This window comes from Leucopleurus acutus (genome assembly GCF_964270905.1).
Source record: "Leucopleurus acutus genome assembly, chromosome: X".
Classification (NCBI taxonomy): domain Eukaryota; kingdom Metazoa; phylum Chordata; class Mammalia; order Artiodactyla; family Delphinidae; genus Leucopleurus; species Leucopleurus acutus.
The window spans coordinates 117,406,780-117,420,628 of NC_139148.1; the positions used below are offsets into that span (position 1 = coordinate 117,406,780).

The 13,849-nt window shown below is 38.4% G+C and overlaps 1 pseudogene across 1 annotated transcript in view; it reads left to right on the plus strand.

Annotated features, from left to right (window-relative positions):
* LOC309978642 (transmembrane 9 superfamily member 2-like) overlaps positions 1 to 13,849 on the plus strand; it is a 98,144-nt pseudogene that overhangs the window by 38,825 nt on the left and 45,470 nt on the right. The window contains exons 9-13 of the transcript in view: positions 3,796 to 3,875; positions 7,285 to 7,393; positions 8,351 to 8,482; positions 9,457 to 9,576; positions 9,781 to 9,838. The product of the transcript in view is annotated as a transmembrane 9 superfamily member 2-like (transcript). The remainder of the gene's footprint in view (positions 1 to 3,795; positions 3,876 to 7,284; positions 7,394 to 8,350; positions 8,483 to 9,456; positions 9,577 to 9,780; positions 9,839 to 13,849) is intronic.

Genomic DNA, 13,849 nt, shown 5'->3' on the forward strand with positions numbered 1-13,849 from the left:
TCTCTTTAAAAGCTTTCATATATAACATACAGCAGTGTCGATTCTATTGATCATGTTGGACATTACATCCCTAGTACTTATTTATCTTATAACTGCAAGTTTGTACCTTTTGACTGCCTTCACGTAATTCTCCCTCTCCCCATTCTCCGCCTCTGGTAACCACAAATCTGATCTCTTTTTCTGTGGATTTATTTGTTTGTTTTTGAAGTATAATTGATCTACAACACTATGTTAGTTCCTGTTACACAACATAGTGATCCAATATTTCTATCCATTTTAAAATGATCACCATGATAAGTCTAGTTACCATCTGTCACCATACAAAGGTATTACATAATCATTGACTATGTTACTCACCCTGTACATTTCATACTCGTGATTCATTTATTTTGGAACTGGAAGTTTGTGCCTCTTAATTTCCCTCACTTATTTCAATTTCCCTCACTTATTTCACTCCTTTTTATTTATTTTATTTTTTGGCTGCGTTGGGTCTTCGTTGCTGTGTGCGGGCTTTTCTCTAGTTGCGGCGAGCGGGGGCTACTCTTTATTGTGGTGCTCGGGCTTCTCATTGCGGTGGCTTCTCTTGTTGCGGAGCATGGGCTCTAGGTGCGTGGGCTTCAGTAGTTGTGGCACGTGGGCTCAGTAGTTGTGGTACATGGGCTCAGCTGCTCCACGGCCTGTGGGATCTTCCCGGACCAGGGCTTGAACCCATGTCCCCTGCATTGGCAGGTGGATTCTTTTTCTTTTAATTTTTATTAAACACATATATATTTTTAAAATTTTATTTATTTATTTATTTGGCTGTGTTGGGTCTTCGTTGCTCCGTGTGGACTTTCTCTGGTTGGCGGTGAGTGGGGGCTACTCTTCGTTGTGGTGTGCAGGCTTCTCATTGCGGTGGCTTCTCTTGTTGTGGAGCACAGGCTCTAGGCACGCAAGCTTCATTAGTTGTGGTGCATGGGCTCAGTAGTTGTGGCTCGCGGGCTCTAGAATGAAGGCTCAGTAGTTGTGGTGCACGGGCTTAGCTGCTTCGCAGCATGTGGGATCTTCCTGGACCAGGGCTCGAACCGTGTCCCCTGAATTGGCAGGCGGATTGTTAACCACTGTGCCACCAGGGAAGCCCCTTCACTCCTTTTTAAAAGGCTTAATATGAGTTTACTTGCTTAAGGTGGTGGACAGTCTGGTGAAGAGATGCATGCAATTCAAATTTTGAAAAATTAAGTCACATTTTAGTATAGGAACAATATTTTAATAAAATGGCTAAGATGAATCCTTTCATACAATGAGTATTTATCCCTGGATTTGTCAGTTCTATAAATTCAGAGTTTCTTATAGGTTTTAAAAAAATAGTTTATTTCAAAACAGTTTCATACTACAGAAAAATTGCTAGAATAACACAAAGAACTCCCATAGTTCTGTTAACCAGACATCCCAATTGTTAACATTTTACTTCATTTGCTCCATTGTTCACTCTTCTTTGTGTGTGTCCATTATCATTAGTCTTTCTGTGAATCTTTTGAGAGCTAGATGTTGTCTCATTACCCCTATACCCTCCAGAGTATCTTTCCCTAAAACAAGGTCACCCTCCTATATAACTAGCATACAACCGTGCAAACCAGGAATCAATATTGGCATTACATTACCATCTGATTCACATTCATCCATTCAGATTTCACCAGCTGGCCAACAATGTCACTTTTCTCCTTTCTGGTTCACTATCCTATCCAGGATTACATGTTATGTTTAGTTTTTGATCTCCTCCAAACTGGACCAGTTCTTTAGTCTTTCCTTGTGTTTCATATTCTTGAAATTTTTTAAAAAAATTATTTATTATTTATTTATTTATTTTTGGCTGTGTTGGATCTTCATTGCTGTGTTTGGGCTTTCTCTAGTTGTGGCGAAAGGAGGCTACTCATCGTTGCAGTGTGCGGGCTTCTCATTGTGGTGGCTTCTCTTGTTGCGGAGCACAGGCTCTAGGCGCACAGGCTTCAGTAGTTGTGGCACGAAGGCTCAGTAGTTGTGGCTCAAGGGCTCTAGAGCACAGGCTTCAGTAGCTGTGGCACGTGGACTCAGTAGTTGTGGCTCACGGGCTCTAGAGCGTAGGCTCAGTAGTGTGGTGCACGGGCTTAGTTGCTCCACGGCATGTGAGATCTTCCTGGACCAGGGCTCGAACTCGTGTCCCCTGCATTGGCAGGCAGATTCTTAACCACTGTGCCACCAGGGAAGTCCCTCTTAAAATTTTTGAAGAGTACAGACCTTACAGTCTGTAGGATGACCATCAACCTGGGTCTGTCTGATGGTTCTTCATGACCAGGCTCAGGCCATGGATTCTCGACAGGAAGACCACAAAAGTGATAGCTCACATCAGTAGACACATAATGTCAACCTGACCTTTCATGGATAATGTTAACCATGATCACCAGGTCATCAGGTGTCAACTAAAATCCATTGTTCAATTAAAACCCATCATTTCAGTTTTTTTTAAAGCAGTGTATATTGGCTTGCTTCATACCCACCCCCAAACTTCAGAAAAAACACTTAAAGATACCTAATTTTAAATAATAAGTCATTTCAAACATAACTTGGTAAACTTGTACCAGTGTTTTCCTTTTTCTAAGAGCATGCCATTAATTTAAGGGGTAATAATACTGCATTAATGGTTTAAATGTTTACTGGGGATTATCATTTAAGATCATTTATTGGGGATATTTTATAAGAAAGCTATTGAAAGGTTGAGTTTGACTGCACACCAGCAGAAACAGCTGGTGATTATATTTTCTTGTGTTTTGTTCTGTACTGAGCACTACGGTATTAAAACAACTTTTATAAATTCATTGCTAAAATATTTCAAAATGCCTAACATACAAAAATGTAAAATATTAAAATATTCTATAAGAAATAATGACTGAAATTGAATACTGTTTTCTAATTAAACAAAATACCCTAATAATAAACCTATTTGCAGGAGGTGGATTTTGTGTGTTGCAGTGATGCAAGTTGTCTTTTAGTTCAAATGTTGAGTTCAATTTAAATAATAATATTGATAATACTTGTATGTGGTGAAGACTGCAAACCATATAGAAAATGTATAAGTAAAATTCTCCCTTCCTTTAGTACCCTCCCCCCAATTTCTAGTCTCTCGCTCCAAAAGTATAACCATTATTTTTTCTTCCAGAAAAATGTCTGCATCTACAAAATATGAATATAATTTTGTGGGGGGAATGGAATCTTGCTGTACATAACTTGTCTTCCCATATACTTTTCACCTTTCTTTTTTCACTTAATGCTATTTCATAGACATATTGTCACCTATAGATGCACATCATACCTTTTAATGGTTACGTAGTATTCCTTAGCATGGATTACCACAGTTTATTTATTCCCATTCTGATGGGAATTTTTGGTTGTTTCTACGTTTTTGAATTTACAAACAAAAGTACAGTGACATTACGTATACCTTTGTAAGCATGGTATGAAGTTGCAATTAAGATGAAAATGTGGTCTGGACAAGTATGGGGTGGATTTAGGGTTACAGAAAAATAGTAGCGAAAAGATGCTATTTCTGGTGAACAGCAGTAAGCTAAAATTATTTTTTTCCTAGTCCCTTTCTGAAATGAGGTAGAATATCAGTAAATAAAAAAATGATAAAAATATCAGGCTAGATTGCATGATTCCATGAAGTTAGCAGTAAAGGAATAGAGAAAGTACCGGCACAATAACTTTCTGTCTGTTTTAGGATTATAACCAGTAAAAAGTCAGTTAAAGTTTGGTCATGTGATTTTGTATTTTTGTTTTTAGGAAAACAAACATATCAAGTGGGGTTCTAGATGGGATTATATTTTGGAGTCCATGTCTCATACCAGCATTCAGTGGTTTAGGTAAGCACTTTATGAAATAAAGAATAAGTAGCTTCCCGGTAGGAAATGTATACAAACACACACACACATACATACCTATATGTATTTTAAAAATTATTTTGTCACCAGAGATGATCTTTTTTTTCCTTCTGGTTTTATTGAGATATAATTGACATACGGTACTGTATGAGTTTAAAGTACTGTATGATTTGACTTACATTGATGACCACAGTAAGTTTAGTGAACATCTATCATCTCCTATAGATATAAAATTAAAGAAATAGAAAAAGATTTTTTCTCGTGATGAAAACTCTTAGGATTTACTGTTTAACAACTTTCATACATAACGTACAGCAGTGTTAATTATATTAACCATGTTGTACATTATATCCCTAGTACTTCATCTTATAACTGCAAGTTTGTACCTTTTGACCACCTTCATCCAGTTCCCCCTCCTCCCACCCCCATCCAAGATGATCTTGAGTGACATTTTTTCTTCTCTGTGGCTAATTTCCCTTCTCCTTCCTCTCCCCCACCTCTCCACATATGCAAAGAGAAAGAAAAAAGGAAAATCTGTTTTAAATATACTAATGTTTATGCTGAGGGGAAGGAGAAGGCTGAGATGACCTAGAGATAAGATGTCTGCACGTAAAGAGTAGTCCATGCTGGGAAGTAGGCAGGATAGGGCTGTGGCAGTGGACACTGTGCAAAAGATGGAATGAAAACAGGAGAGACGCTTTCATTTGTGGGGTCAAAGTCTGAGCAAACTAGAGTGTAAGAGAAAGCAGTAACCAGCTGGGGTGGAGGAAAGTCAGGATGTCATGAAAGACTGGGAAGAGAGCAGAGAAAGATGAAAAGATTGAGAAACCAAAACATTGCAAGTGGTCAAGGCAGGTCATATAGACGAGAGGACTGTGTTGAGATAATGTCTGTGAGTGAAGGTGGATTCATTCTCCACATATTCTTTTTCATCCCTATTAGGGTGCCAAGCACTAGGAGAGGCTCTCAGACATGGCGGTGCATAAGGCCAACAGGCTTCTGCTCGCAGGAAGCTTATATTCTAGTGGATTCAGAGTGAAGGGACTTGATTCCTCAGGAATCTTCAACAGGACAGACCACAGAGTTAGGAGTCCTTCATGACTGTGGAAGGAGTAGTTTCAACATGAAATCGAAGGATGGACCAACTGAGAACGTGATGATTGGGGCTGTCATAAAGCGCTGAAACGAGAGTAGGATCTTCAGTTAGTAACTTAGGAGACTGATCAGAGAAGCCGACGAGAAATAGGTGAACCTGTGTATGTAGTATTTTTTCCCCGTTATCCTCATATCCTATAATAAACCAGTTTTGGATGGAAGAAGACTATAAAGATAAAGATGAAAGTAAGGAAAGGTGTGATTCTATGAGTATGGTCTTCTGAGGTGATGATTTTCCTTATATGCCATTGCCTTTATTTTAAAAAAATTTTATTTTATTGAAGTATAGTTGATTTACAGTGCTATTGCCTTTAAAGTGAGAATAGCACCCCCTTCTCCTCCTGTTTCTATCCTTATTCTTCCTTCTCCTCTACCTCCTTCTCCTCCTCATTATTATTATCATACTGTAGCTTTTCTACAAAATCTTCTCTTTGGGCAATAGTCCAGGTCCCATTTTGTCACACCACCCAGAACTCTCTTCAGATAAACTTTATTTACTTATTATTTCTTTAAAGATTTACTTATCATTTATTTTATTTATTATTGGCTGCATTGTGTCTTGGTTGTGGCACATGGGATCTTCATTGAGGCATGCGGGATCTTTTGTTGTGGTCTTCTGTCTAGTTGCGGTGTGCGGGTTTTCTCTTCTTTAGTTGTGGTGCATGGACTCCAGAGTGCGTAGGCTCTGTAGTTTGCAGCACACAGGCTTCCTAGTTGAGGCGCACGAGCTCAGTAGTTGTGGTACGTGGGCTTAGTTGCTCCACGACATGTGGGATCTTAGTTCCCTGACCAGGGATGGAACCCACATCCCCTGCATTGTAAGGCGGATTCTTTACTGCTGGACCACCAGGGAAGTCCCTGGATAAAATTTATTTAAATGCTTTCTTTAAAGGGGTTGTGAAAGCGAAGGGCATCCAGATAGATTGTGGGGCTAATCTCTAGTAGTATTAATATTTATAATGTAACAATAAATGTACTTTAGTTTCTGTCTCAAGCTAATTTACTTATGACATTTAACAGATATTTTAGACATTATCTTAATGGCATTTTTCTAAAACAGTGCTGGCCTTTTCATAGATTCTGGTGAAACTTTTTTGATGTGTCTGGATTTGTCTGGGCAGTGGGATGGCAGAAGGTCTTGATTTTGATTTGGGCATAGATTTTAAGATTCAGTTTTGGAAACAGTATGTAAGAGATGGTAGGTAAGTGGTCCATGGGGTCTTTACCCCGAAGCTTGATAAAGACTTGATAGAGTTAAAAGCCTTAGTCCATCAGCTAAGAAGTCAGTCAGTCAGTCATCAATTCAACATTGATTCCTGAACTTCCATTCTCAGTTTCATGTTCTGGAACTACGTCTGTGTTCCTGATCTTATTCATTTCCCCTTGTTTCTTTTTGGGAATGTACTCTTACAAAGTTCTAAAATAACCTTAAGAATAGTGTTGCTTCTACTGATTTATTTGTAATGCACATTTGTGATAGAGCTGTTTTTTTTTTTTTTTTTTTTTTTTTGCGGTACGCAGGCCTCTCACTGTTGTGGCCTCTCCCGCTGCGGAGCACAGGCTCCGGACGCGCAGGCTCAGCGGCCATGGCTCACGGGCCCAGCCGCTCCGTGGCATGTGGGATCTTCCCGGACCGGGGCACGAACCTGCGTCCCCTGCATCGGCAGGCGGACTCTCAACCACTGCGCCACCAGGGAAGCCCTGATAGAGTTTTGTTTAAAAAAAAAATTATTTATTTGTTTTTCGCTGCGTTGGGTCTTCGTTGCTGTTCGCGGGCTTTCTCTAGTTGCGGCGAGCAGGGGCTACTCTTTGTTGCGGTGCGCAGGCTTCTCATTGCGGTGGCTTCTCTTGTTGCGGAGTACGGGCTCTAGGCACACGGGCGTCAGTAGTTGTGACTCACGGGCTCTAGAGCACAGGCTCAGTAGTTGTGGTGCATGGGCTTGGTTGCTCCGTGGCATGTGGGAATCTTCCCGGACCACGGCTCGAACCCGTGTCTCCTGCATTGGCAGGCGGATTCTTAACCACTGCGCCACCAGGGAAGCCCCTTGTGATAGAGCTTTAAGTTCATTTAATATATTGATGTATTCAACCTTTGATCCACATTTAACCTTAGAAAACTGATCGACATAATGATAATTTGAATGTCTTTCTTTTACGTGTGCACACATTTTCTTTTTAGTATTCAAATAAGAAACTTGAGATTTAACTTCTCTTTTTCCTTCTTTATGTTTTCTAGTATTATGAATTCCATTGTTATTGCTGTCTTCTTATCTGGAATGGTGGCTATGATCATATTAAGGACTCTCCATAAAGATATTATCAGATATAATTAGATGAGTTTTCCCGTAAGTAAAAATGCACATATTTGATTCAGCAAATATTTGAGTGCCTGCTTTGCCCAGTTCTCAATGTTATAGTTCTACTTAGAGTATAACACCTTGAATACAATGCATTTTGATGTCTAGTAATTTTGCATATTATGCTGAATCAAAGTACAGAGTGTTGTGTTGATTCTTAAAAAGTACAGGTAAGTTTATTAGAGAGTTATTTGCTATCAACTCTTTGGTTATATTCCTTTTTATGTTTCTGACCTTTCAAAATATCATTATTTAAGATTTTCATTAATTTGCAGCATGAGATAAGTATACGAAACACTGCAAAATACTACAATTTAGGGTAAATTTAGTTTTATCAATTTATACTGTTTTGACTCTTGTAATCATTTGTGTATTGATGAATGTTTAATTTCTATAGAATTGGTTGAATCTTTTTTTTAAAATTTATTTATTTATTTTTGGCTGCGTTGGTCTTTGTTGCAGTGCGTGGGCTTCTCACTGTGGTGGCTTCTCTTGTTGTGAAGCACGGGCTCTAGGCACGCAGGCTTCAGTAGTTGTGGCACACGGGCTTAGTTGCTCCGCAGCATGTGGGATCTTCCCGGACCAGGGATTGAACCCTTGTCCCCTGCATTGACAGGCGGATTCTTAACCACTGTGCCACCAGGAAGTCCCTTGGTTGAATCTTTTATGTATGTTAAATCGTGTTGCTTTCTTCATGAAAATCAAGCCAGTTGTGTCCTTTATATAATTAACACACTCCCTCCAATGCAAAACTTAAGGTAAGGGAATAGCTCATTTGTATGGCAGGGTCACATACCTGCCAGAGACCTACTGTATCCAAAATGAGCCATTGGTTTCCAGCTAGTCTGTCTCTAGAGGAAAATTCATTTTTCTCTAACTTTCAGAGCTCTTGTAACTTTCTGTCCTAGTAACTCCCGTGTTTATTAAAGACTTTCTCATATGCAGGAAGACGCCCAGAAGGAATTTGGTTGGAAGCTGGTTCATGGGGATGTATTCAGACCTCCAAGGAGTGGAATGTTGCTGTCAGTTTTCCTGGGTCAAGAACACAAGTTTTGATTATGACATTTATTACTTTATGTGAGTAATCTCAGATCAATATGTGTCTTCTTCAACATTCTTAGTGAGCTGCTAACATATGTTAAACTTTGATTCATGTGTACAAAAGAACTTTGAAAATTCTACCCTAAAGTTTAAGGAAATGTGTGTTTTATAGTACTTATATTTCTTTCTTCTCAAATTAAGGATATGAGTCTGAATATGTTCTTATATCAAGGAACTTTCATAGCTTCTTCAGTTTTGAGTAATTTATTGTAATGTCCAATACACTTGTTCCTTGCTTTGCAAGGTAGATGCGTTCTTGAAAATCAGCATGTGGGTAGAATCATATTTTAAATGAACTCAGGGAGTTATAATTCAAAGACTAGCATTTTGAAATGCTATGGCAAGCCTGAGTGCTGGTCTTTAAATGTATAAGCGCAATGGCATCGTTAGTAGGCTTACAGTGGCTGAGGAACTCTGGCTGCCTTCATTTAGCAACTAAAAATGGAGTTTGTCAGTTTTTGATAACCAGAGTGCTGATTTTCACAAACAAAGCTGCTGTAAATAAATGGCTTATTAGCTGTTTCAGATGTCAGTGATAATTTCAAAATTTAGCTCTTAAGGTTATATTTTCCTGAGACCAAGTCTCCCTTTGATTTTTTCCCCCTTACCTTGAATAAAAGGAAACAGAAGGAAATTTTTGTGGGAAAAATGATTTGCTGTTTATGCAGTGACTACTGGAGTAGGGAAGGGGAAGATTTTTTGTTTAATTTTGATTTAAACAGTGAGATTAAAGGCTAAATTGAAAACATATCATTTGCCTTGTATGGAAAATCAGACTTTTTCATTAAGAAAAAATTGTCAAAAAAATTAGCTAAGAGAATAACATCAGAGAATTTCCTTGTATGCTGTTTCATAAAAATATCTTCATAAGGTTGTCTTTATTATAAAGTCCTATGTGCTTTTGAGGCCATTATTGTCACTGGTTTGATATTTGTCTTTTGTGCCTTTAGTTCTGGCCTGTCTTGGTTTCCTTTCCCCTGCCAATCGAGGTGCTTTAATGACCAGTGCTATTCTGTTATGGGTCCTTCTGGGAACCTCTGCTGGATACGTATCTGCTAAGATGTATATGAGTAAGCATTGCAACTGTTATTATTCCAGTAAGTTGGTGTGTTAAATGTAGAAATTAAAAAGCTGTAAAATTAAAAATTCAGAAATTGCATGGGGAATTTTAGCTGACCTAGCAAAATGTAGTTGTGTGTTAGTTACTATAAAGTATTTGTAAAGTGGACTAAATCCAGTTGCTCCAGTAACTCTTCTGTCCTTTACTTCCTCAGCATTTAGAGGTATTAAGTGGAAGACAAATTTTTTGCTGACGGCACTACTGTGTCCTGGGTTAGTATCTCACATTCTCTTTTCTCTACGCAATTATACTCTTTCTTATACTTTTTTTTAAATAACTTTATTTATTTATTTATTTATTTATTTATTTATTTTTGGCTGAGTTGGGTCTTCGTTGCTGCACACAGGCTTTCTCTAGTTGTGGTGAGTGGGAGCTACTCTTTGTTGCGGTGCATGGGCTTCTCATTGCGGTGGCTTCTCTTGTTGCAGAGCGTGGGCTCTATGCATGTGGGCTTCAGTAGTTGTGACACGTGGGCTTCAGCAGTTGTGGCTTGTGAGCTCTAGAGCACAGGCTCCATACTTGTGGCACACGGACTTAGTTGCTCCACAGCATGTGGGTTCTTCCTGGACCAGGGCTCGAATCCGTGTCCCCTGCATTGGCAGGCAGATTCTTAACCACTGTGCCGCCAGGGAAGCCCCTTTCTTATACTTTATCTTGGAAAAATCATTTTACACGATAATGAAGAGTGGAAAGGATTTGAATGACCACTGTTTTTTCTGTGGCTTCAGCATTCTTTTTCTGATGTATCTGCATTCTTTTCATCTTTCTGTACATCTTAAACCCTAGTACAAAGAGATGACGATGGTGCTGCGGTATTCCATTTTGATCTTTGTTTTTGAAGCAGGTTTCATAAATGCTCATCTCAGTTATGCATCTTGCTTTATATATCACGTTAGAGTGGCAATTTATACACTACATTGTGTTATTCTCTTCGTCCTTGCCTTCAGTGATTATTTCTTCATGTCTCACCTAGTTACTGCAGTGTCATTAGTGACTATAGTCCCCAGGCACAGTCATGGTCAGAGTGGGAGTCGGGGTGGTGCTGCACAGTGGCCATAATGGGAGCTCATCCAGTCCCCTAATTATAGAGATGTGGAACCAGCATGTTCAAGGTCACACAAGAAGTCAGTCATGAAGCCCAGGCTGTATATAACCGAACGCACCCCTTACATCCCATCCAGTGCTCTTCCCATAATACCTCACTGATAAGGTGCTGACTTGCTTAAGGTTTTATCTCCAAATTCTTTAATATGTTTTTTCTTAGTCAGCTTGGGCTGCCATAACAAAATACCATAGACTGAGTGGCTTAAACAACAAACATTTATTTTCTCACGGTTCTGGAGACTGGGAAGCCCAAGATCAGGGCATCAACAGGGTCGGGTCCTGGTGAGCACTCTCTTCCTGGTTGCTGCTAGCTGCCTTCTTGCTGTGTCCTCACATGGCAAGGGAAAAGAGAGAGAGAGAGAGAGAGAGAACTCTTTGGTGTCTCTCCTTATAAGGGCACTGATGCCATCATGAAGACCGCACCCTCATGACCTCATGTAAACCTTATCACTCCCTAAAGGCCCCATTTCCAAATACTGTCACATTAGGGATTAGGGTTTCAACATATGAATTTTGGGGGACACAATTCAGTCCATAGCAAGTTCCATTAAAAAAAATTCTTTCCTTGATATGTTCTGAAGGACAAGTTTTTTTTTTTTAAGGAAAAAGTAGTGGATTATATCTTAACTGTTATGTGGTACTTTAATTTTCTTTTGTTGTAAAATTCCCATGTCCTTGATGCTAGAGTGTGTCACAATAGTGGAAGTCCTATAATGAAACTTATACATAGTAAATTCAGTTATATTATATACTAATTAGTGACAAAATGAGAACAAATGCTCTGTGACTGAGTATAATGCCATAAACAATTCAATGCAGTGATAGATGATATATTCAGTAGGCTCATAATCTTTTATCTACATGTGGCTTGTTTTTTCCTAAACTCCAGGGAAAAAGGTAATATCATTGAAAAGACTGAACATTATAAGTTTACACATCAAATACATGTACCGCAGTTTTTGACTTATTTAAAATAAGGACAATGCACTCCCCTCCCCCTTACCACCTTGAATACAGCCATCTGCTTTTTCTTTAACTCTTTTCAAGGGAACTAGAATGGGTGGTCTTTCCTGAGGTGAATGCTTTAATATATTTATGGAAGAAAGCAATGTCCTTGACAATATTTCAGATATTTGTTGCTTCAAGTTCAAGACTCAGATGAATCTGAAATTGAATAACTTTGGCAACAAAGTGCCATTGTGCTAAAGTCATTATACTGGATTGTCATGCAAGGGATATTGCAAGCAAGAACTAGTCAACAAACCATGTACTATTCTCTTCATTATTTAGTTACTCATTCAACATATTTATTGTGTTTTTAAAAAATTTTGTCTTGTTTTTGTTTTTTACTATATTTAATGCATTATGCTAGGCACTGTAGAGGAAATAAATGTAAATCTCCCCTGAAACTGCCTTCGTGGCTTCAGATGAATAATAATGGCCCATTTTTCATCAGACAGATGTTCCATCTTATTGTAAAAAGAAGTTACATCATTGAAATAGAAAATATAAAAGAATTAGAATATGCTGTGTCACTAAGCTTGATTAGCTAAACTGAATAATTAATGTCTGAAAAGCATTAGCATTTGCAATGCACTATGAGCTGTTTTTATCATGTTTTCTATGGGATCAATTTTGAAGAATGTTTTACACAGAAAAATTTAAAAATTAGAGTAGGAATCCATAATAACATGGCTCAGGGTTACATGGGCTATGAAATGATGCAGGGGCAAACCACTTTTGTGAAAATAAAAATTTTTTTTAATTTGAAAAGCAACTGTTAACAGTGGTTGTCTCCTGGGTGGCTGGGGGACAAGAGTGAGAAGGAGACTATTTTATACTTATTTTTCACTGTTTCTCTGTTTCTTTTTACTTTTCACATTGTGTACCATATGCATGCATTACCTATTTTTAAATAATTTAATTATAAACAACAATAACAACAACTCATAACCATATTTTGAAGTGGAGAGGTAGCATTAGAGGCTACCGGCATAGGCTTTAGAGTCAGACACACACACACACACACACACACACACACACACACCCCCTATGCTCTGTACACATAGGGGTCCATTTCCCAATTCTGCCCCTTTCTAATTAATGAGGCCTTGAGTAGGTTGTGAATAATGCTGCAATGAACATGAGAGTGCAGCTATCCCTTTGAGATCCTGTTTTCATTTCCTTTATATATATACCCAGAAGTGGGATGGCTGGATCATATGGTAATTCTATTTTAAAAATTTTGGTGAACCTCCATACTGTTTTCCTTAGTGCCTGTACCAATTTAGATTCCCATCAAGAGTGCACGAGGGTTCCTTTCTTTCCACATCCTCGCCAACACTTCTTATCTCTTGTTTTTGGTGATAGCCATTCTGACAGGTGTGAGGTGATATCTCACTGTGGTTTTGATTTGCATTTCCCTGATGATTAGTGATGTTGAGCGTCTTTTCATGTGTCTGTTGGCCATCTGTATGTCTTCTTTGGAAAAGTGTGCATTCAGGTCCTCTGCCTATTTGTCAACCAGATTGTTTTTTTGCTATTGAGTTGTGTGAGTTCTTTATATAATTTGGATGTTAACTCCTTATCACATATATGATTTGCAAATATTTTCTCACGTTCTGTAAGTTGTCTTTCCATTTTATTGATTGTTTCTTTTGCTGTACAGAAGGTTTTTAGTTAGATGTAGTTCTGCTTCTTAAGTTTTGCTTTTGTTGCTTGTGCTTTTGGTGTCATATCCAAAAAATTGTGTGAAGACCAACGTCAAGGAGTTTTGACCCTATGTTTTCTTCTAGGAGTTTATGGTTTCAGGTCTTATGTTTAAGTCTTTAATCCATTTTGAGTTAATTTTTGTGAGTGGTATAAGATAGGGATCCAATTTTATTCTTCTGAATGTGGTTATTCAGTTTCTCAACAGCACTTATCAATTTCTTGGCTCCCTTGTCAAATACTAGTTGACAGTATATGCAGGGATTTATTTCTGGGCTCTTAATCCTGTTCTATTAGTCTGTGTGTCTATTTTTATATCAGTACCATACTATTTTGATTACCATAGCTTTGTAGTATAGTTTGAAATCAGGAAATGTGATGCCTCCAGTTTTATTCTTCTCTCTCAAGAT